This window comes from Anastrepha obliqua, chromosome 4 (assembly GCF_027943255.1).
Source record: "Anastrepha obliqua isolate idAnaObli1 chromosome 4, idAnaObli1_1.0, whole genome shotgun sequence".
Taxonomy (NCBI): Eukaryota; Metazoa; Arthropoda; class Insecta; order Diptera; family Tephritidae; genus Anastrepha; species Anastrepha obliqua.
The window spans coordinates 88067240-88088734 of record NC_072895.1 but is presented as its reverse complement, the minus strand read 5'-3'; the positions used below and the strand labels follow the sequence as shown (position 1 = coordinate 88088734).

The 21495-nt window shown below is 31.6% G+C and overlaps 1 protein-coding gene across 1 annotated transcript in view; it reads left to right on the top strand.

The window, feature by feature from the left end:
• The window catches only part of LOC129246455 (putative transcriptional regulator cudA), a 60360-nt gene that overhangs the window by 22488 nt on the left and 16377 nt on the right, over positions 1 to 21495 (top strand). The window lies entirely within an intron of this gene.

Below are 21495 nucleotides of genomic sequence, written 5' to 3'. Positions count from 1 at the left end.
CGCTTTTTCTTGTATTTTTATATTTACTTATTTATTATCTATACTTTTTACGATTTATTTTATTTACTGTGTGAATGATGTCTTTAAATTCTTTGTCGCCGCGACATCCTCATGCGATTTCATATTTGAGTTATGTACCTCGTTTGTTTTGTTTTTCGGCAAGCGGCAATCGGCAGTCTGAATTATTTTATTATTTATTTATTTCTTTGCGGTCACACATTGTTAACTGGTCATTCGTGCCGGAAAAGGAAATGAGTAAATGTTGGAATTGGTTTTATCGCACATTTGTTGTATAAAAAATTAGTTTTGTCTGCATTTTTATGAAGTCTCAAATTTTGTCACTTCTGCGTCACTCGAAAGCGCCGAGTTTTCTCGATTTGCAACGCGCTTTTTTGAAGTCATTGTGAATTAGCGACTTTTCAGGAGTTTTATTATTCTGGAGTTCTAATATTTGGATGTGAATTATTGCGGACTCAGGCGTGTCTATGAAAGCTCCCCAAAAGCTGCCGAAAGCTCGTGAAGTATTAGCAAAAGTTAGTGCAAGCTCGCTGCAATTACTGTCCAACCTTTGCTAAAGTGGTCAGAATTTCACTCATACAAGATACCTGTAAAATTTCGAAATTTTTTTTTTCATAAAATGTTAATATAATCCTTTAAGAATATGTCAAAAAAACTTCAGAACGTAAATTTAAGTATTTCTTATATTATATATCGTCAACCGAAACCACGCTATTCTTTGCGTTCGAGTGCTGGGTTTAAATAGGGAGTGCTTGTTAAAATAATATGTCCGTTTACAGGTATCTGTCCCCTTAAAACTCCACATAATTTGAAAAAGCTGCCAAAATATGGCTCAACAATTTTTAAAACATCCTTTAAGTGCGCATAAAATTTTATTACTTCAAAATATCTGCATAAATATTAATAAATTGCTCCCCTACGGATATCCGTTAATTTTGACAGCGCAAGAGGGAATGCAAAAATTCCAAAACTGAGATAAAATTTGTTTGCACACAGCGGGTTACAAAATATGAACTCTACATGCACATACACACACACATACGTCGCACATAACAGCAGCAACCAAGCAAATTTATGAAGCTTTTTGTAACGCTCATATGTTGCCCAAATACTAAATTAATCACTTGATCAAATACAGCGAAACATTAAAATTTTTTTTTTTTATTTTTTTTTTAGGTTTTTTTTTGTAATTTTTGTTATTTAGTTTTTTTTTAATTTTTTTAATTTTTATTTAATTTTTAATTTTTTTGTTTACTTTTTGCTTAAGGACAGCGCAAAAAACTGGTATTTTAAAGCAAAACCATGTCTTCAATGGCAGCAACGACACCTTCAAAGGCAAACAGTCGAAATAAGAGAAAAAAAAAACCAAAAAACAAAAACAATAAATGTGTGTGCCTTGCCAACTGTCATCCGCCAAAAACTGCGCTCAGCGTGTTAGAGACGCGCAGCGTGGCAGCGGGTAGCCAGCGACGTTGCATTTTGGCTTTGCATTTCTGCTCGACGCTGAACTGTGAGTTGTTTCTCACATTTGTCAGTTTCCTGCCTAAAAAGGCAAAGGAAAAAAAGAAAGAAAAGCGCGCTGAAAGAAACATTTAATACTTTTTTTATACACAATTTGCATTTTTGTTGTATTGTATACGATTTATATGATTTATTATTTGAAGTGTTTTATGCATTTATATGATTTTTCAATGCATAGTATTTTTATATTTCTTATTCGCCTTTTCTTACGCGGCTTTGACACAATAATGACACTGGTAACTGTGTATGTGTGTGTGCTGACTAATTTCTTTTGTGTATCCAGCCTTGTTACTGTTATGGTAGCTGTAGATAGTTTTTGTGAAGAAGATATGACCTTTTGGATTTTTTTGATTTTTTTGTGTTGCATCTACTTCGCTTTGTTAGTATTCAAGTTAGCTAAGTGAGCTTTAAGCTGTTTTTAGTGCGAGCTGCGGTTGTGATTTTGCTGCGCGTTGATGGTGCTGCGAGTTATAGTTTTACTTTAGATATTCTTATGGCACTGTTGTTGTCAATTCAGAAAATTGTCAAAAATAATTTAAAGTTCCTGAATTGTTGTAGCTGCAGCTTCAGTTGTTGTGTATTTCTATTTAATTACGCAAACTTACTAAAAAAGTGTGACATGAAAAATACTACCAGAGGTTACATATAAATTTGTATGGTAGGTGTAAAGTAACTGCTTTGATTTCAAAGCAAATCTGAATTTTCGAAAATCGGTGGAATAGAACTTTATTTCTACTGTACCTCAGAGCAAAAGCATTGCTTCGAGAAGACTCACTTTAAATGCGATTTTTTTTTGTCGTGACACTTTATAACGCCCGCACTGCCTAAGACAATCGTGAAAGTATTTCAGTTATGGAGCCATGAAGTTGCAATACAATTTTTGTAGAAAGTTAGGTTAGGTTAAATTTCACTTGTTGTCGTTTCATTGTAAGGCCAAATTTGTTAGAAAAAATTGGAGAACATACAGTGGCGGTTGAAATAATAGCAGCGCATCAGATTGCTGAGTTTTGGCCTATACCTACAAAAATTCCAAGCATTCATTATTTGGAAGGAAATGCATAATTCTATCAACAAACAAAAAAAAAAAAAATATGAAAAGTCAATGCATTGGTTATTTGGAGCAAAATGCGTAACTCTGTCACAAAAAAACAAGAAAAAACTACAATCAATGCTCATTTTGAGCCACTTCAGACTTGCATAATATTATACAAAAATTGTATGAACTAAAAAATTGCATACCCAGAAATTTTTCTAAAAAGTTTGAATTTTTGATCATTTGTTTTTTTAATTTATTGAAAATTTGTTTTTTTAATTTATTGAAATTTTTTTTTTTTAATTTATTGAATTTTTTTTTTAATTTATTGAATTTTTTTTTTATTGAACATTTTGTTAAATTTTTTTTTTAATTTTTTGAAATTTAAAAAAAATTTTTTTTTTTAATTAAAAAAATTTTTTTTTTCAATATAAAAAAAAAGTTAATATTTTTTTTTAATGTTTTTAGTATTTGCAGTTGGACGCTTTGAGTTATATGGTTTTTGTTGTAGTATTAACAATATTTTTGTAAAAATAAAAAAATTTTAAATACAGTGGAACGTCAATATAACGAATTATAAAGCATCGTGTAAATTCAGCGTTTCATCCTTATATTTATAGAACACATAAACCTCGATAAAAGGAAAAATGCAAAATTAAAAAAAAAAAAAATATTTTTATTTATTATTTAATATTTCATTATTATTTTAATATTTTTTCGCTTTTATAACACTGTGCGACAATTTTGGGGTCATCAAAATCAAACCACACCGGACCTTTTTTTTCTGAAAATATACCTATTCAATAGCAAAACCCTCGCTGTGTTTTTAAAAGTTAGCTCGATTTTTTCTTTTATAGCGTTTTGAAGTTTTCTATTTTCATGAGATTTTGGAGTTTTACCTGTACGCTAAATTTGACTTATAAATCGACCTTTGTTTGATTTAATCGATTTATTTTGTCATAGCTTGATGCAGAAATTTCGTACATGTACAAATAAACTTATTTTGAGAAGAACCTATTACTCAATACGCAATTTTGAATACCAAAATTTCGAAAAATTGTATGTTTTTACCATTTTTTACTGTAATTATGAAAATAATTAAAATTTCTCACTATTTCTTCTAGCAAAAATGTTGCAAAATGTACTAAAAAAGTCATTTATAAGATAAAAACATAAAACTGAACTTTAAGTTTGTTATTTTCTAAAAAAATAAATTTTTAACAAGATTTTTCTTCATAAAAATAATTTTTTTATACTCTGCTTTCATTTTTTTTTTAAATATCTAAAAACTCTGTAGGTAAAAATATTAAATAGATTAAGTAAAAAGAATATAGACTTGAATTCTTATAATTTTTTTTTTTATTAAAATAAAGAATTTTTACGTACTAAAACCTTAGAGACGAGCTCTTTTCGACAATGATTGAATTTCAACATCATCATTATCAGAGTAATCAGATTCATCAGTAAAGAATTCCATGCCTGTCTCTTCTTCTTCTACCTCATATTCTTTTTCCTCCTGGTTACTCCATTTTCCTTCATTTTCTTCCTGGTCGTATTGAAAAATATGTTTACTCCACCAACATATTTCGGATAGTATGGCACCTGGAGCTCGTTTTCCTCGGTATCTTGACTCAAGTGGCATCGCAGTTTGATGGTAGTGCTCTCCTTGCTCATCTGATTCTGTCGACAATTGTTGACTAAAATTTATAAGTCAAATTTAGCGTACCGGTAAAACTCCAAAATCTCATGAAAATAGAAAACTTCAAAACGCAACCCCGGCGAGGGTTTTGCTATTGAATAGGTATATTTTCAGAAAAAAAAGGTCCGATGCGGTTTGATTTTTGATGTCGCACTGTGTAATAGTTTAGTTTTTTTTAGTTTTTATTTCTAGATAAAACAATGAAGAAAAATATTCACTATTGTGAAATAATAGTTCTCCACATAAATTAATATTTCTCAGCTGAATTATTTTGAATAGTCATCCGTCGTCTGTGCCAGATATATTTTATTCACTATAGTGGCAAGATTTAGAAAAGATCAAGGAATCATTTTCATAGCCGTAGATCATAAGCAAGGTGTAAAAAAGCAACGCTGCGCTGATACGTTTCTCAACATTTTGAAAAGATAACACAAAATCAGTTATATTTATGCATTCTGAAGATGTCTGTGAAATTATGGAAGATCCCTGCTGTTGCCTTCTCATAGCTATATTCTGCACTTCACCTAAGATTACCACCAATTTACTACAAAATATTGTTATCGTTCCATTTAGTAATCGGTAGTCAGACGCATTGGTATGCATTGGCTAACAGCAGCAGCAGGAAATGCAAGGTTAGGTGGGGTCGGAATATTTCTTGCTACCTCACAACGTTTTGCCACCACCTACCATATATAAATATTTCCTACAGATAAACTTAGCCTCCGGATGGAAAAATAAACTCAAAACGCTTTGAAGCACCAACGACATGCGGCTAGTGAAGGACCAACCCAAACAAATCATAAAACAACAATAACGCAAATTTGTGCGAATATTCGTTTTTTTTTCGTTCTCAAAATTAATTAAAATATTTTACTCAGACAAGCAACAACAGCAAATATCGTTGCCATTTACAACACAGGCGTAATTTTATTTAGACCAACAACTCTGCGAGCCGTCTAAAGCTGAGTGCCAGAGAGGCAAAGGAGAGAGAGGAGCGAAAAAATTAGGTGGCAGCAAATGGGCCACGCGCTGCTTAAAGTTTCGGCAGCAAATGAAGGCTGTAATGTTGGTCCATTAAAATGCTATTTCCATAAATATTAGATTGAGTAGCAGCCAGATGGGCTGAAAAGCGGAAAGTGTTAAATTGTTAATTGAAAGAAAAGAAACAAAAAAAATCAGTTAGGCTTTTAATATAATATTTTTTCTGGTTTTTGTTTTAGTTTTTTTTATAGTTATAATATTTTTTTCTAGTTTTTTTATAGATTTAATATTTTTTTCTAGTTTTCCTTACGGTTTTTTTATAGTTGTAATATTTTTTTTTAATTTTATTTTTAATTTTACTTTTTCTTAGCTGCCACGTTCTGTTTTGTCTTTCTTGGCAAAATTTGCGTAAAACTAATTAGTTCATTATGAAAATTGAAAGAAACAGAAAAAAACAAAAGCAAAAGAAATTCGCACACATTGCAAAGTTTCTGCAGCTGACAGCAGTTCGAATACTATTGTGAATTTTGGAAATTTGGCAGTTTTAAGTCAGATGTGAAAACATTTTAATGAAAAAGATGGAAATATTTGCAAGTGTTGAAAAATACATTTTTTTAGTAAATTACTTTTCTTCAATCTCTGTTTCTCAAGGCTCGGAATGGCAATGAAATGGAATTTCATTATTTTTTTCATTTCATTTCATTCCATTACTCATTTTTGGAAAACACAAACAAAGCCTAAAAAATGAGCTCTGAAAATGTATCTCAAATCCAATATTAAGTTGCATCAAACTAAAAATATTTAATACCACATAAAACAAAAAAGTATCTACGCCAATTTGCTGCTAAACAAAAAACTCAGTTTATATAATTTGTCCAATTAATTTTTTATTTTTGGAAATCATATATACATATGTACGTATGCATTCGTGTGTATGTGTGTCTCTTGCAAATTCACACTGTAGGTTTATTGTGCTCCTAAAAGGCGCCGGATAAACTCATTTGGCATAGTCAATGCCAGTAGTGACGTAGTCATGGAATGCATTTGATACATAAATGTTTGTTCTTGTTGTTATAATGTGAGTTTTTTTGTTCTCTGCGCTTTGTATTGAAAAAGGCAGTTGTTGGCAGCTTTAGGCGGTTCGCCAAGAATGAAATGTGGTGCGAACGAATTGAATGAAAAAATATGCATCAAAGCCACAATGCTTGCGCAGCAAAACAAATTATGTGGCGAATGCAAAAAAGGAAGAGATACATATGTATATGCATATGGGCAAGGGGTGGCAGAAGGGCGCACTGGAGTGTAGAATGTGCGAGGAATTGAAAGAAGTGGAAAAAAGCTTGTTGTTTGTTTTGAAGTTACTTGCAGTTGATAATCACGAACGATAAAGGGGGCTTAAAAAAGAGGGAACAAACGAAAAGAAACTTGTTTCGTCGCCTCTTTTTATACACGAATTTTATTTGAAAATATAGGCAGCAAATCTTCAAAGACAAAGTGGAGGTCTAAGAAAATGTTGATATCTTTTGGGCACAACAAAAAAAAAAGAACACAAAAAAACACATAGGAAGGACAGATAAGACCTATTTGACTGTGTCGTAGACGCGTAAAGAAATTTATAAATAAGAAAAATAAAATAAATACTGCATAGGTATAAAAAAATTATAGCAATCGTCAAAAATCTTTCTATCTTTCATTTGGCAGTATTGCAGACCGAAATACGAAAAAGCTGAGTTTCTGAAATTCTTGAAGTCAAACGAAAAGAAATAAAATAGTTTATTTAATTGAATTTCTATTCTAAATTGGAGTTTCTGAAATTCTTTGGTCCAAAAAAACAAAAAAAAATTTGTTATTTTACTTTTTGTTAGTTATTCTAAAGCTGAGTTTCTAATATTCAAAAGCAAAAAACAAAAAAAAAATGATTTACGCTATTTAATTTCTATTCTAATGTCGAGTTCTTCAATTCAAAAAAAAAAAAAAAAAACAAAAAAAAACTTTATTTGACTTGATTTAATTCTATTCTTATGCTGAAGGCCACAGTTCTCGGTTATTTAGCTATTTTTACTCCTATTTTACTTCAAAATAAATAAATAATTTAAATTTCTGCTTTTTTGAACTCACGGAAAGTTAATTCATACCAAACATGATAATTATAGCAAAAATTCTATAATCGAAGCCAAATTTTTCAAGTTTAATAAATTTCTCGAAGATATATAACAACTGGAAATAGTCTCTTCATAACAAAATTCAGCCTTACTCTGGAAATCAATAAAGAAAAGATATGAATGGCGCTTCATTAACTCCAAAAATTGTTTAGTTTATTACAAAAATCGCTCTTTTCCGCACACGAATGAAATAAATGGAGTTTCCCTAACTCTAAAAATTATCAATCCGTTTATTTTGAGTTTATTCCATTTCATTTTCTTACATTTTCCTTCATTCTATTTAATTTGGTGTAATTTCCACCGATTTTATTCTAATTTAATTTAAATTTTTTTCTCATAATTTTATTTCAATAATTTTTTTATTATATTGTACTTTATTTAATTAGAAAAAGCGAATTTATCCCGCAAATTAATGAAGAAAGGATATGAATGGAGTTTTCCTAACTCGAAAAATTATCTCGATCCATTTATTTTGACTTCATTCCATTTCATTTTCTTTCACATTCTATAATTCCATTTAATTTAGTTGTCTTCGTCCGTTTATTTTGATTTTAGTTTATTTTAATGATATTAGTTTATTGCAATTTCAATCGATTTTAATTTAATTTAATTTAGTTTAATTTAATTTTATTTTATTTTACTTTATTTTATTTTTATTTTATTTAATTTAATTTAATTTTAATTTATTTTATTTTGTTTTTTATTTTATTTTATTTTATTTTATTTTATTTTATTTTATTTTATTTTATTTTATTTTATTTTATTTTATTTTATTTTATTTTATTTTATTTTATTTTATTTTATTTTATTTTATTTTATTATATTTTATTCTATTTTATTTTATTTATATTTTATTTTTTCATCTTTAATTTGTTCACTTTTTATTGTTTTCCTGTATTTCCTTTATTTATTGGGTTTAATTTTAGTTTTCTTTTACTTAATTTAATTTTATTTAAATAATTTTTTTCATATTTTATTCAATTTCAATCGATTCAATTTTATTTCATTCCAATCATTTCAACTTTACACGATTGCATTTCCCCTCATTCTGTTCCATTCCATATCGCTTCATTTAGATAATACTGTTTTTTCGAGAGTTTTTACGAGCTCCATTTTTCATCATCGCTCAGTCAGTCCGTCCGTCGACACACTAAACTTAACCCAGAAGTCAACAAAAGCTTAAGGCATAAAAACAGCAACAACAACAATCACCAGCACAAAGAAATCGAAATGCGCGCGCAACTTGCCTGACTGCTTGTCTGTATGTCAGCAAGCAACATTGCGCTAAGTGAGGGCAGAGAGTTTTGTGGGGTAAATGTAGCGGATTTTCAATTTTTTCCAGCAGCTACAAGAAAGCGAAAGAAAAATCAAGAAAAGCACATAATAAGCAAAGCCAAGCATTCAATGGCGCCCAAGTTCAATGGCGCGCTGGCTGTGCGAAGTGTGAGATAAATTCGTTAGCGTTGGTGCAGTCTTGTGTGTTGTTGCAAGCGCGACGATTTATGGAAAGTTGCTGCCACAAGCGGCAAAACACAAAAAAAGAAATAAAACATTGATACACACACACACACAGCGACGGTGAAGACGGTGAATAGGCGAGTGTGTGTATGTGTTTACGCGTATGTTTGTGTGAGTTTCTTGACGGCATATCTGACGGCATGTGATTGCAATGCAACTGGTTGCTGTTGCAGTTATTTTTTCTGCGCATTCGTCTCGGGTTTTGTGGTTGAGCTGACTGTGGGGCGACTGTGTTGGTCTACCTATAACATCAATTTATTTTATTTCTTTTATATATAGGTATATATGTATGTGTGCATATATAAATATATATTAATTTTCTTTACATACATACACACATTTTATTATTGCATTTGCTTATCGAACAAAATTTTTCTCACTTTGCGGCCTGAACTCCACTCCACTCCATACCTTCGTCATTACTGTGTCTATGCACTTTTTTTCGCACAACTTCATGAATTATTGATTTCGTAGCGATTTCTGCTCCAGCTCCCTGGAATTTGCAACGCTATCTTCAGCTTCTATCTGCAGCTCTTGGTTTAGCGGAGTTTTGCAATGGCAGCTTTGCCTTCTTTCATCGCTAATTTGCTGCTCATATTTTCTTTGCGATTATAATAAAATTATTTATTTCATTTTCGCTATTAAAAGTAGAAAATTTCTCTTTTTATTTATAGATGAAAAGCACAAGTATGTATGTGTGTGTATGTATAAAATAGATATATTTGCATGCACAAATATGCAGGTATGCTCTTACATATTTATGCACACATGCATGCATGTGTATATGTGTGCGGTAAAATGCGCTTTTCTGTAGATAATTTTCATATTTTATGGTTAATTGGAAACGAGCGCTGCCGCCACTGGAGTGTACCAACTTCTATGCACTTCGTTATGTATAGCGATTTTTGTTTGTAGTTGAAATTATCTTATTGCTAACAAGTACTTGGATGAGAATATATGTATGTATGGACATATATCATATTTTCTTAAAAATGAACAAAAATTTTAAAATAAAATATAAAAAATTATACGAATACAATTTAAAAAAAAAACATACAAATAAAAAGTAAAAATATAGGAAAATAAAATATAAAAAATATAGAAATAAAATATAAAAAAATATAAAAAAAATATAAAAAAATATAAAAATAAAATATCAAAAAATATAAAAATAAAATTTAAAAAAAATATAAAAATAAAATATAAAAAACATAAAAATAAAATATATAAAATATAACACATAAAAAATATAAAAATAAAATATAAAAAAATTGAAAAAAAAAATTAAAAAAAAATATAAAAATAAAATATAAAAAATTTAAATATAAAACTAAAATATCAAAAAATATAAAAATGAAATAAAAAAATATAAAAATAAGATATAAAAAATATAAAAACAAAATATAAAAAAATTAAAAAATAAAATATAAAAAAATATAAAAATAAAATGTCAAAAAATATAAAAAAAATATAAAAATAAAATATAAATAAAAATTTAAATTAATATAGTTAGTCCAATTCTGAAAAGAAATAGAAAATGCCGGACATTTTTTTCTTTTATTATATTGTAGAATGAACTATGTTTTGGTAAAAAAGATTTAAATTAAAAAATAAATAAAGGAATAGTCAAAGCTTGGCGAAATTTAGAGGGGAGAAGATATTTTTTTCATGGTCTCAGTATGATGAGTTGCTTTAAGTTCACCAATATGAGTATTTGTTTGCTCGGCGATAGTGGCGAAGTCGGCGAATTAGGTGATACCAAAATTTTAACTTTTTCTTAAGAATTCTTTTCTTATTAAAATTTATTGTTTTGATTTATGCCGCTTGCTCATGAATATTGACTTCAAATGCTTTTATAATACAAAAAACAAAAAAAAACAAAAATGCTTAAAATGGTAAATTCGCCTGGACTTCAAATACTATCACAAAAATGTTTTTTTGTTTTGTTGTTTCAAAGAGAACATCAAATACTATCACAAAAAAAAAATGGTTTTTGATCTTTTCAAAGATTAATCCGACTGGACTTCAAATATATTATATATTAACTCAAAAAAAAAAAAAGTTTTTGTGAGTTTTCAAAGATAAATCCGGCTGGGCTTCAAATACTACAAAAAAAATTACAATTTTTTTTCAAAGATAAATCCGGCTAACCTTCAAATACTAACAAAAAATTTTTTTTTGTGTTTTCAAATATAAATCCGGCTAACCTTCAAATACTAACAAAAAAAATTTTTTTTTTGTGTTTTCAAATATAAATCCGAGTGGACTTCAAATACTATCAGAACAAAAATTTTTTTTGTTTTAGTTTTTTCAAAGATAAATGCGACTTGTCTTCAAATACTAACACACATTCTTTTTTTTTTTTTTTCAAAGATAAGTCCGGCTGGATTTTCAATACTATCAGAACAAAATTTTTTTGTTTTAGTTTGTTCAAAGACTAACAAAAAAAATGTTTTTTTTGGTTTTTTTTCAAAGATACAAAAAACAAAACTTTTTTCTCTCTACGGCTGGCATGGCTGCCTATTAAAAAATGTTTGACACCACAGGGTATGAAATGAAACAAAAAAAAAGTTATTAGTAACGAGTAGACCTTTCGCTTTGACAAGCTCGACTTGGTTAAATACTGAAAAAAAAAAAAATATAAAATGGCGGAATTCAAAGTATTAAGTTAATTTTATAAGTACAGAAGCAGAATAAGCAGCAAAAATTTTATTCCCATCGGATCAATAATTTTTTTCTCTGGGTCTCGTAAAAATTTGTTTCTGGAAATAAACGCATTTCAATTTAAAATTGAAGCTCTGAAATTTGAGATGCCTGCGTTGTTTCCAATTTTTCGAGCTGCACTCGATGTCTTTACCCAAATATTGCTTTTTCCCACAGTTCGCCCACAAATGTTTACTATAAGAATTCGCACGTTTTAGAAAGTTGATTTATTGGAATTTTTCTTTGGTGCCCGTTAAAATAATGCCAGTTTGAAGTACTATATATTATCCTAAAACTCAGCACCATTGATTACATAAAAAAATGGATGCGTGCTCTGCATTTGAACTCAATTCTTGAACTGTTAACAAATCTGGCTGATGGCTATGCGGCAGCTAGTCTAAATTGCTAGTCAAACTTCCAAGTACTTTGCCAGCCCAAAAGAGAGTAGAGTAGAGAGTCAAATTCTCTATAATGAAGGCACCTCTCTCAATTCTCACGACAGTCGGGACTCTGCGTTAACGGAACAATCCGGATTCATATTCGGCCAAAGACTGTCACTCCGGTAGCACTAGGGAGAGGGAGGAGACGTTTATGCTGCTACAACAACAACAACAAAGCACTTCCCCTTCACCCATTGGTTGGCTCAATACGAAAAGGGCTTTATTTCAAGGCACGTTTTTTCAGACTAGACCGAGTTCTCTTCCTGACGGCGCAGGACTAATCTACTGTCTTTTAGGTAATTTAATTAATCTCTAATAGACTGACAACACGGCTAGTATTAATACCTGTTTTTCAAGGGATGTGACCACTGTAACCACTGGCCTATTTAAAGTCTCATAAACCTGTTGAGAACGAAATAATAAGCTGATATCATCACTAACTTTTTCAACTTTTGGTAATCAATAACATATCCATTCATTCATCCCTATAATTAGCATCTCTAGTATTTTTTTTTTTCTAAAATCAAAGTATTTTTAATAAAAACAAAATTATTCATTCTATGTACACATCTCAATATCTCATCACTGTACTATCTTCTACGTTCCTTAATTTTCTCCAAATTGATTTCACTTTCTCTCAACCATAGCGGCGGCGCATGCGTCACTGATTTCTTGTAGCCATTTGCGCTGCTTCTATGTGTCTTGCTGTGTGTGTGCGTGCGTTCTTGTTCTGAAAAACAACTTTCTTTTTTTTTCCCTGCCTTGCACGACTATTCTCGACCATAACTTCTCACTTTTCAATTCCCTTTTGGCTCAAATTTTGTCTGCTATTTATTCTAAAACTAAAAACGCTTCAGGGCGTCAGTGTGCATCACAACGCCATTTTCACTTCACAGACAGCAAATTCTAATAAACATGCTTTTTTTTTGTATTTATATATTTTTTTTGTTTTTGTATTGTTTTGTTCACTGCTCAAACATTACTCCACTCGCTGCGCTGGCATGTTGTCCAACACATCTGTTGTTGGTTGCCCGTTGGCTTCCAGAACTCGCCTGCTCATATAACACGATTGTTCCTTAAACAGCTTACTGATTTCGTGTGTTGTTTTTGTAATGATTTTGTTATTTTTCCTCCAGCATTCACTGGAATGGGTTCTTTTACGCTTCCGCATTGCACTCTTCTACAGCAAAAGTGGAAATTTTAGTGCGTTTTTATGTTTTGTTTTTTGATTTTTGGTATCTCCTTTTTGAAGTCGATTTGTTTACTACCAGGTTGATTGCGAAGCGAGAGAGTTTGGTACATACGAGTAAAATGATTCCACAGAATCGTAGCGCTGCAGATTGTCATTATTCAGCTGCTGCCGCTTCCTCGTTTTCTTGTCTGCTTCGCCTGCTATGAATCACAGATTGACTGTAGCTGTTTGTTCGGTTTATTGTTTGGTCGGAGGGTCAAAATTGGAAAGGTACACACCACACAACTGACCTACAAAAATGTTGCTGAGCGAGATACACAGCGTTGTGGTGGCACATACATACATATATAAATATACAATTTATAGCAGTGGTTGATTCTGCTAATGCTTTGGTGATTTGTATCTTCCTCTTGTCCGCAGTTTAATTTATTTGCGATTTTTTAGTTTCTTTTTCTTACTTTTAATTACAATTTTTGTTATTGCAAAGCTGTGTAGTTGAGCTCTAGTCAATTCCTTTGATGTCGTACAAAAAGGTGATATTGATTACAAACACATAATTTTCATCGGCTTACTCACCTTTTCGCTGTTATATGGCATTAATTTGCTTATTTTCTCTTATTTTGCTGGCATATTTTATGCTCGCCACTCTCTCCCGACTTCCCGTTTCATTTGACAGTTGTTCGTTTGACTTCCAATTTAAAACCCACCTCCTCAATTGACCAACTTCTTACCCCTTTTAAATTTACATATGTAGCTCTGTATACAGTACACGAAAGTATGCAAGTGTGTGCCACAAATAACGGCATCAAGTGCTAATAATACGCGGATGTGTGAAGATTTTAAATATTTGTGTGCTCGAGAGCGGGAGAAAATGTGGTATTAGGGGTCGAGTGCAGGAAAAAAGGTTGTATTAACGTAAGAAATGCGCAAGAATATAAATAAAAAGTTGCCTTTACTCAATGCGAAACATAAAGATGAAAAAATTTATTTGTTGAATGAATTTGCAAGAACTTTCATTTGTTTGTGATTACCTGAGAGCTTTGTCAAATTCCTTTTTTTAACACAGTTGCTTAAAAGCAGTGAGCAGCTTGTAATTTAGATCTTCAAACTTATCTTTTGAGGTGAAAAGTTTTGCACTACAATTTGCGATATTCCCCAGCTCAGTAAGCGCGCGTGCTCCCTCTCTCTCTCTTCCACACATGAATGGCTACAAGCAAGGCGCTTGAATGCACAGCCTGCCCACAGAGGAAGTAGTACAGCGCGCATAACGCAACAAATAAAAAATGTTAGAATGCAAAAAAGAGGCACTCGTGTGTTAATACATTTTTTTCTCACAACGCCATGCATATTCAATTCTCAACTTGTTTATGAAATTTTTTGCACCAAAAATGTATGAGGGTTTCAGAATTTACACAAATTTTATTTTAATTCCTTTTGAAAGCAATAAGAAACCTATGCGGCATTTTTGCGTAGTAATTTTCGTGAATTAAAAATGATCAAATTTGTTTCATTTGGTCATTCAACTTTCGGTCACACACGTCTCACTTTAATTAAATATCTGTACGTAAAAAATAGTGGACTTGTATTATTATTGGCACTACTATATGTATATGTATGTATGCTATAAACAAAGTTATGTAATCGTTTTACCTCTCATTTCGTTGTTGTCAAGTAATTTGCGACTTAGATTTTCAACTTCCACAGAATAGCAACGAAGAGCTCACCACCATTAAAAGTAGTTAAGTTAAAAAATACTATTAAAATGAGCTTTGACGCACCTTTAACACATTATATGTAATAATAATATTTTTATAGTTAGACAAACACAAGCATACATGCATACGTGCGTATGTATATAACCATATAAAATATTTATATTAGAAAAATTATGCTCGACTACTTTAAAATCCAATACAAGGAATGCTTAAATCTGTATATGCATATGGCTGTGTGTGTATAATTGTTCGCATGTGTGTGTATCTTCATTTACATTGTAATTAAACTTACTGATGTGTACCGTCCCATGGTTGTTGGACCCTTTGCCAAAGCTGTGTATATACATAAAAGAACCCACACAACCCACTTGCTGTTCATGGCTTGTTCTTGCGGTACATTTTCTTTTTACTTACTATACAGTAGCAGTCAAGAATGATAGAAAGAAGATTGCGCCCATCAGAGAGTGAGTGACGTCACGTTTTTCCGAGTTGTGCAGTATTCCCAACCATTTGCTCTTCGCAATAAATTTAGTGCTTTTTTATACCGAAAATGCGAAAAATGAAGTTTCGTGTTTGATTCTTTTGTTTAATTTAAGGCTACGGAAACTTTAAGTTAAAAAAAAACTGTATTATTATACAAAAAAAGGTTAAAAAAGGCCACTCTGAGAAGATTTTAGTGCTAATGAAAATTAGTTGGTTCTTATAAAATTTGATATTTTGAAAGTGTGAATTTGATTTTTTGCTCCTTTGAAGGTTATGCAAGAATATTAAATGCCCCTCTCTCAACTCTTCTTAAGATTGAAAACCTTTTTACACATTTTAAAAGACGTTTGAATTTACTGAATGTGGATTAAAACCATAGAGGTGTAATCGTTCCTCCCGGCCATCAATCCTTAGTGGGACATAGGGCATCATTCATTGTAAAAATAGGCCACAAAATACCAGAAAATACTAAAGAAACCATACGGACATTTTTACAAAAAGAGTACCTTATCTAGTTACATAACCTCAGATATAGCAAATAAGTCGTTCCCTTAACAAAAGAGTCTCGCTTAACAAAAAAAAACTCATAAATTAAATTGTACATAAACATAACACATTTATTTAAAAAAAAAACGCACATTCTTAAGACAATTTGTCACGTATACAAAGTTCTTTAAGTGATTCAATAGAAATTTGGTGTTTTATTTTTTTTAAATGGGCATTTTAGTGCGTTTTTCTATCCAAAGCTAGGCAACACTGCAGTAGCGAGAGAGAGATTTGACTGCCGAAAGCAGAAGAATACCAACAACACCTGCAATCGCGGGCAATGCCACCAGATGTTAAAAAAAGTAAAGATAAATAAAATTGAGTGAATTATTTAAATAATTATTAAAAAATGTATATTTTACAAAATTATAAACATTAACTTTTAATTACAACAGGCTAGAAAAATGTCATGAAGAAAACTCCGAGACTAAATAACAAAAAAAATGCTAAATCAAGTTACGAAAATGGTAATCTGGCCATACTGGAGCTAAAATCATGTAACTCGTTGTCAAATTCGCTGAGGGCAAAGTACGGGTACCACGATAGGTAGCAATATATTCTGACTAGTTTTCTTTTACAAAATAGTGTCAGACAGATTCTGAGCAGTCAAGAGAGCTAAAATTCATGATTTCCTTTTTTATTGGCATACAAACAATACAGTTCACCAAAAATATTCATTAGACAGCAGACGAAATATGTAATAGTTTTCGAATAGGTTGCGGTAACTAAGCATGCATCGAGACTCGAAATTCAACCGATCTGTAAACACATGCCACACTAAGAACCTCTCACATAATTATGCACGCTCTGTGCCTCTCACATAAATTTGCAGCTGTGTAAAACTGACCAATGAGCGCTTACATCAAGAATGAGAGATCACAATACTATGATATTCATGAGAGTATTTCAGTATGTGACATAGCAATTCGACAAAAACAAAGAAGAACGCCGCAGCACGGTAAATTTTCTCTTTAATAACAATAAACATGGAACACAATACAACAATAAAATAAATATAAATGTTCAATTATTATGCTAGAAAATCAGCTGATTCTCACAAATTCATTGAGAGTGGAAAAACGGTTTGCGTATTTTGCCTCCTTCTAGAGCTGATATATTACAAGATTTCACTGATTCTCACAAATTCATTGAGAATGGCAAAGATGTTAGCGTGTTTCGTCTCCTTCCAAGAATTACAGATTACAAAGTTTGGTCATAAAAAAAAATAAAAAATTTGGCGTATACACTTCTGTTAAGTGTTTGGCCGAACTCCTTCTCCTATTTTGTGCAGTGCGTCTTGTTGTTGTTCCACAAATGGAGAGACCTGCAGACTTCACCCGACTCCAAACGGCAGATTTATTTTATGAGGATCTTTTTCATGGCAGAAAACACTCGTAGCTTTGCCATTGCCTGCCGAGGGGCAACAACTATTACAAAAAACTTTTAGCTATTACTCCTGGGCCAAACTCTACTTAAAACTATTTCTAGTTATCAAATTTATTAAGAACTAATGTTTCCTCTGGCCTAACACAAAACAAATATTGCGCACTTCAAAGAAGTATTTTACCCCTCGTGATCGTTAAAAAGTTCACTCGTCATATTCGTCTCCACTCCAGCTTGAATTGATCACAAACCCCACTATCAACAGGTTTTTTTCTTTCTACTCATTTTCTAAACTGATGCGAGTAGTGATTAGCAGTTGCCTGTATTCCATGTAACTAAAACCGCCTTTTCATCCCATAGTAATTACATTCTTCACACTCTCAATTTATAAGTCTATTGTTCGAATGGCAGAGTGCGAAAAAGTAGTTCAATACGCCACAGCAATCGAAGTCGATCATTTTTGTAAACAAAATCCAAAGTAAAGCTGCTTTAGTTCGTTGGTTGGTTGACTAGAACGCGCGCGAAAGCCATAAAGCATACCACAAATGCCATGCAAAAACAAAGCATGAAAGGAAAAAGCCTTCTATGGCTACCTGTCGCCATAGTCTTAAACGTGCACTTGATGATCGTCGCTGTATGCTGAAGGTACGAGCTGCGCATTCGGTTTGCGTTTGTCCACAGACAAAAACAACCTGTTCCAAAAGTGCTGTGAAAAAGACTTGGCGGAAAAATAAGTAACGAAAAAATTAAAATCAAGACTGGTTTCTTCGATATGGCTGGACATTCAAGGCGGCGCATGGTGAAACCCACAAAGCAGTGCGTACACATACAACACACACACAAAGGCAAAGGCACAAGATATAAAAAGTAAAAAGTATAAATGGTATCGGGTGTTTTTTTAGCTGCAGGAGAACTCTTTTTGTATTTTTTTTTAATCCATGATTTGGCTATGGTTTGATAGCTGAGCATGGCCAACTGTGTTGGAACTTCTGTTCAGTAAACTATGGCAAGCCATCATGAATCGTTTAACGCCAGAACAGCGCTTTCAAGTTGTGCAAATTCACTTACTTTGACAAAAAAAAATAAATAAATCTGTTCGTGAAATTCATAGAGCAAACTGTTGAAGTAGATCGCGAAATGCCATCCCCAGTAGTCGGTTATGCGCTACCGGAACGACCCGGATTTATGCAGGGTCAAGAACTATCATTCCAGTGGCCTTCCCCGTAATTGTATAGGGAATGTTTATGCTACTACAACAACAGCAACAACACCGAAATGTCGATTCGTCGTCGTTCTCAAGTTGTTGGCCGTCGTTCCTCGACTGCATGGAAAATTTTACGTAAGGATCTTGGCTTATGTGCCTATAAAATACAGCTCGTGTAAGAATGACAGCCAAATACTCGTCGTTTGCGTCGCATTTTTGCTGATTGGGCACATTGAGATTTATTATGCCGATTTATTGGGAAAAGTAGGCGAATTTTTGACATGCACCAGATCTCTTTTCAAAACATAAATGCCATACAAAAAACCAAAAAAAAAAAAAAAAAAAAAAAAAAAAAAGACAAAAAAAATCATTCTAACAATATTTCCGTTTTGTATTAATATTTGAAGTTGTCAAGCTCTTAAACAAACACCCTCCGGTAAGCCTTTAAAAGAATGCGATCTTATTACTGATCGACGAAGCTGTTGTGCGGCTTACAAAAGATGCTGGTTTTTGTGTAAGTTTTATTTGTTGTATTTGCTTTGATTTTAATTCTTTATTTTTAATTTTTTTTTATTTTTATAATTTTTTATTTTATTTTATTTTATTTTTTTGCTTGTTTTCATTTTCTCTTTTTAGTCATCGCATTTTGATCATCATTAACATCAGCTTATAATGAAAGCGTACACACACACACTCACACACACGCATACCCATACATAGCTATAGCGTTTCTGTACAATTTTGTGCAACTCCACTGCAGTGTTCTCAGGGTGCTGATACCCGAGCGTTTGCGCTTTCGGCCGAATCATTTTTTTAGCATTTAAGCGCCATAGCACCGAATTGGTAGTAGCAGCAGCCTAAGATCCATTAAAGTGGCGCGACATTGAGATCACCCTGCTGAACGCGTTTGCCGCGGCTATGCTGCTAGTGGTGGTAGATTTCGCTGCGCCTCAACAATTTATCTTCATCGCATTATTTTTAAGCGTGCAGTTGTTTTGTTTGTGATTTTTTTATGGCTTTTTATTTTTTCTGCAAGCTTTAATTTTTTGAAATTGTCTGTTGCTCACTCAACTTGAGCAAAAACAGACCAAAACAAAAAAAGCACGCAAATCTCAAAAAGTACACGAGCCTGCTGAAGATCGTGCAGCAAATAATACGCCGTCTCTTTACTTTTAAGTGGCGCAAGTTCAGACTTTTCGTGTCAACCATAATTACAGCGAGTCGTTTTTATTAATTTACGTTGTTTTACTATTTTTCTGGTTTTGCAACTTTTTGTTTTTAATTTTTTTTTATAATTTTTTTTTTTAATTTTTTTTTATAATTTTTTTTTTTATTTTTTTTTAATTTTTTTTTTTTAATTTTTTATTTTTAATTTTTGTTTTTTGTAGTATTTATTTTTTAAATTTATACCTTTACACCTTTACAATACATTCTTGCTGCTTTGTAGAATTCAGTGTTCGTTATTTGTTTATTACGCCTCAACTTATTCTCTTTCGTTCTCGCATAATTTTTATGACTTTTTTATGGCGCACACATTTCAGTTCCAGTTGTTCACTTGAAATCGCTTGACTTTTTCTTTCTCTTCCCCTTCCCCCTCTTAGAAAATGCGCACTGTACGAGTTCCACTTTAATTACATCGCCTTATAGTCACTCGCTCTCAACAGCTGTAAATGGCAAAAACTCTTCGTGTGGCGCTCAAGTGAGCAAGAGTCCAGTCTACATTAACCTTCAGCGTCCATTATCCTGTACTTTTTTATTAAAAACTACTTATAGACTCAGCAGCACTGACCATGATGGGTTAATTAAATGCTTTTGCCACTCCCATTCCGCATGCTTTGACATATTTTTCTTCGCTTTGACATATTTTTCACATTTTCCTTGCATACATGCATACATAGATGTAAACGTGCATACATACATACATAAATACGTGCGTGTATGCGCAATTTATGTCAGCGCTACTCACTTTAATGCCCTTTGGACGCTTCATATGGCCGTAATTACTTTTTTTTTGTTTTTGCTCCGCTATTGACCAACAAAACCAATTAAGGGCGTGCGGTGTTTGCGCATAATAATCAAAATGATTTTCAAGTATTTTACCACTTTTTCTTTCGTGCGCAGATTCACTCGATTGTTTGCGCGCAGAGTTGTCCTCAACTCCTTGCCTGCTTCGTGCGGTGGCACTTAGCGTACTTGATAGCTGTTTGCCACCCACTGCTATTGTATAAGTGATTTTTCTTCTTATTTCATTTTATTTACTTACAATTATGGGACAAATTATAGAGTCACGTTAGTTTGAGAGTTTGAGTCTTTTTTTTGGTTTTTTGTTTTCATAAATTGTTTATAAGTATATAATTCATCCTCCAATAAATATCATATAAGTCAAAGTTTTAAGTATTGTACAAGATTTATAAGAAAAAGTCCATTCGTTAATGGAGAAAATGCGCAACACGGCCAGCGAAAAAATGATTAAAAATCAACGCCATTTTTGTGCTACTTGAAACTTGCACTTTATTGTACTAAAATTTAATGGGCCATAAAACTGTGTATCTAATTTTTATTTTTTTTTATTCTGAAATTTTGTTGAAAATTTGTAGAACTTTTATAAATCTTGTACAAAGTAAGAAACTTGTATTTGTTGCAAAGTAAGTTATATTTCAGTAAAAATTTAATAAAAATTGAAAAAAAATAGCAAAATTAGTTATTTGTTAACAAAAAAATAAAAAATAAAATTTTTTAACAAAAAATTAATCAAAAATAAAAAAAATATGTTACTTTTTAACAAAAAATTAATAAAAATTGAAAAAATAGCAAAATTAGTTATTTTTTACCAAAAAATCATAAAAGGTAAAATAAAATAGCAAAATAAATTTTTTTAACAAAATAATAAATAAATT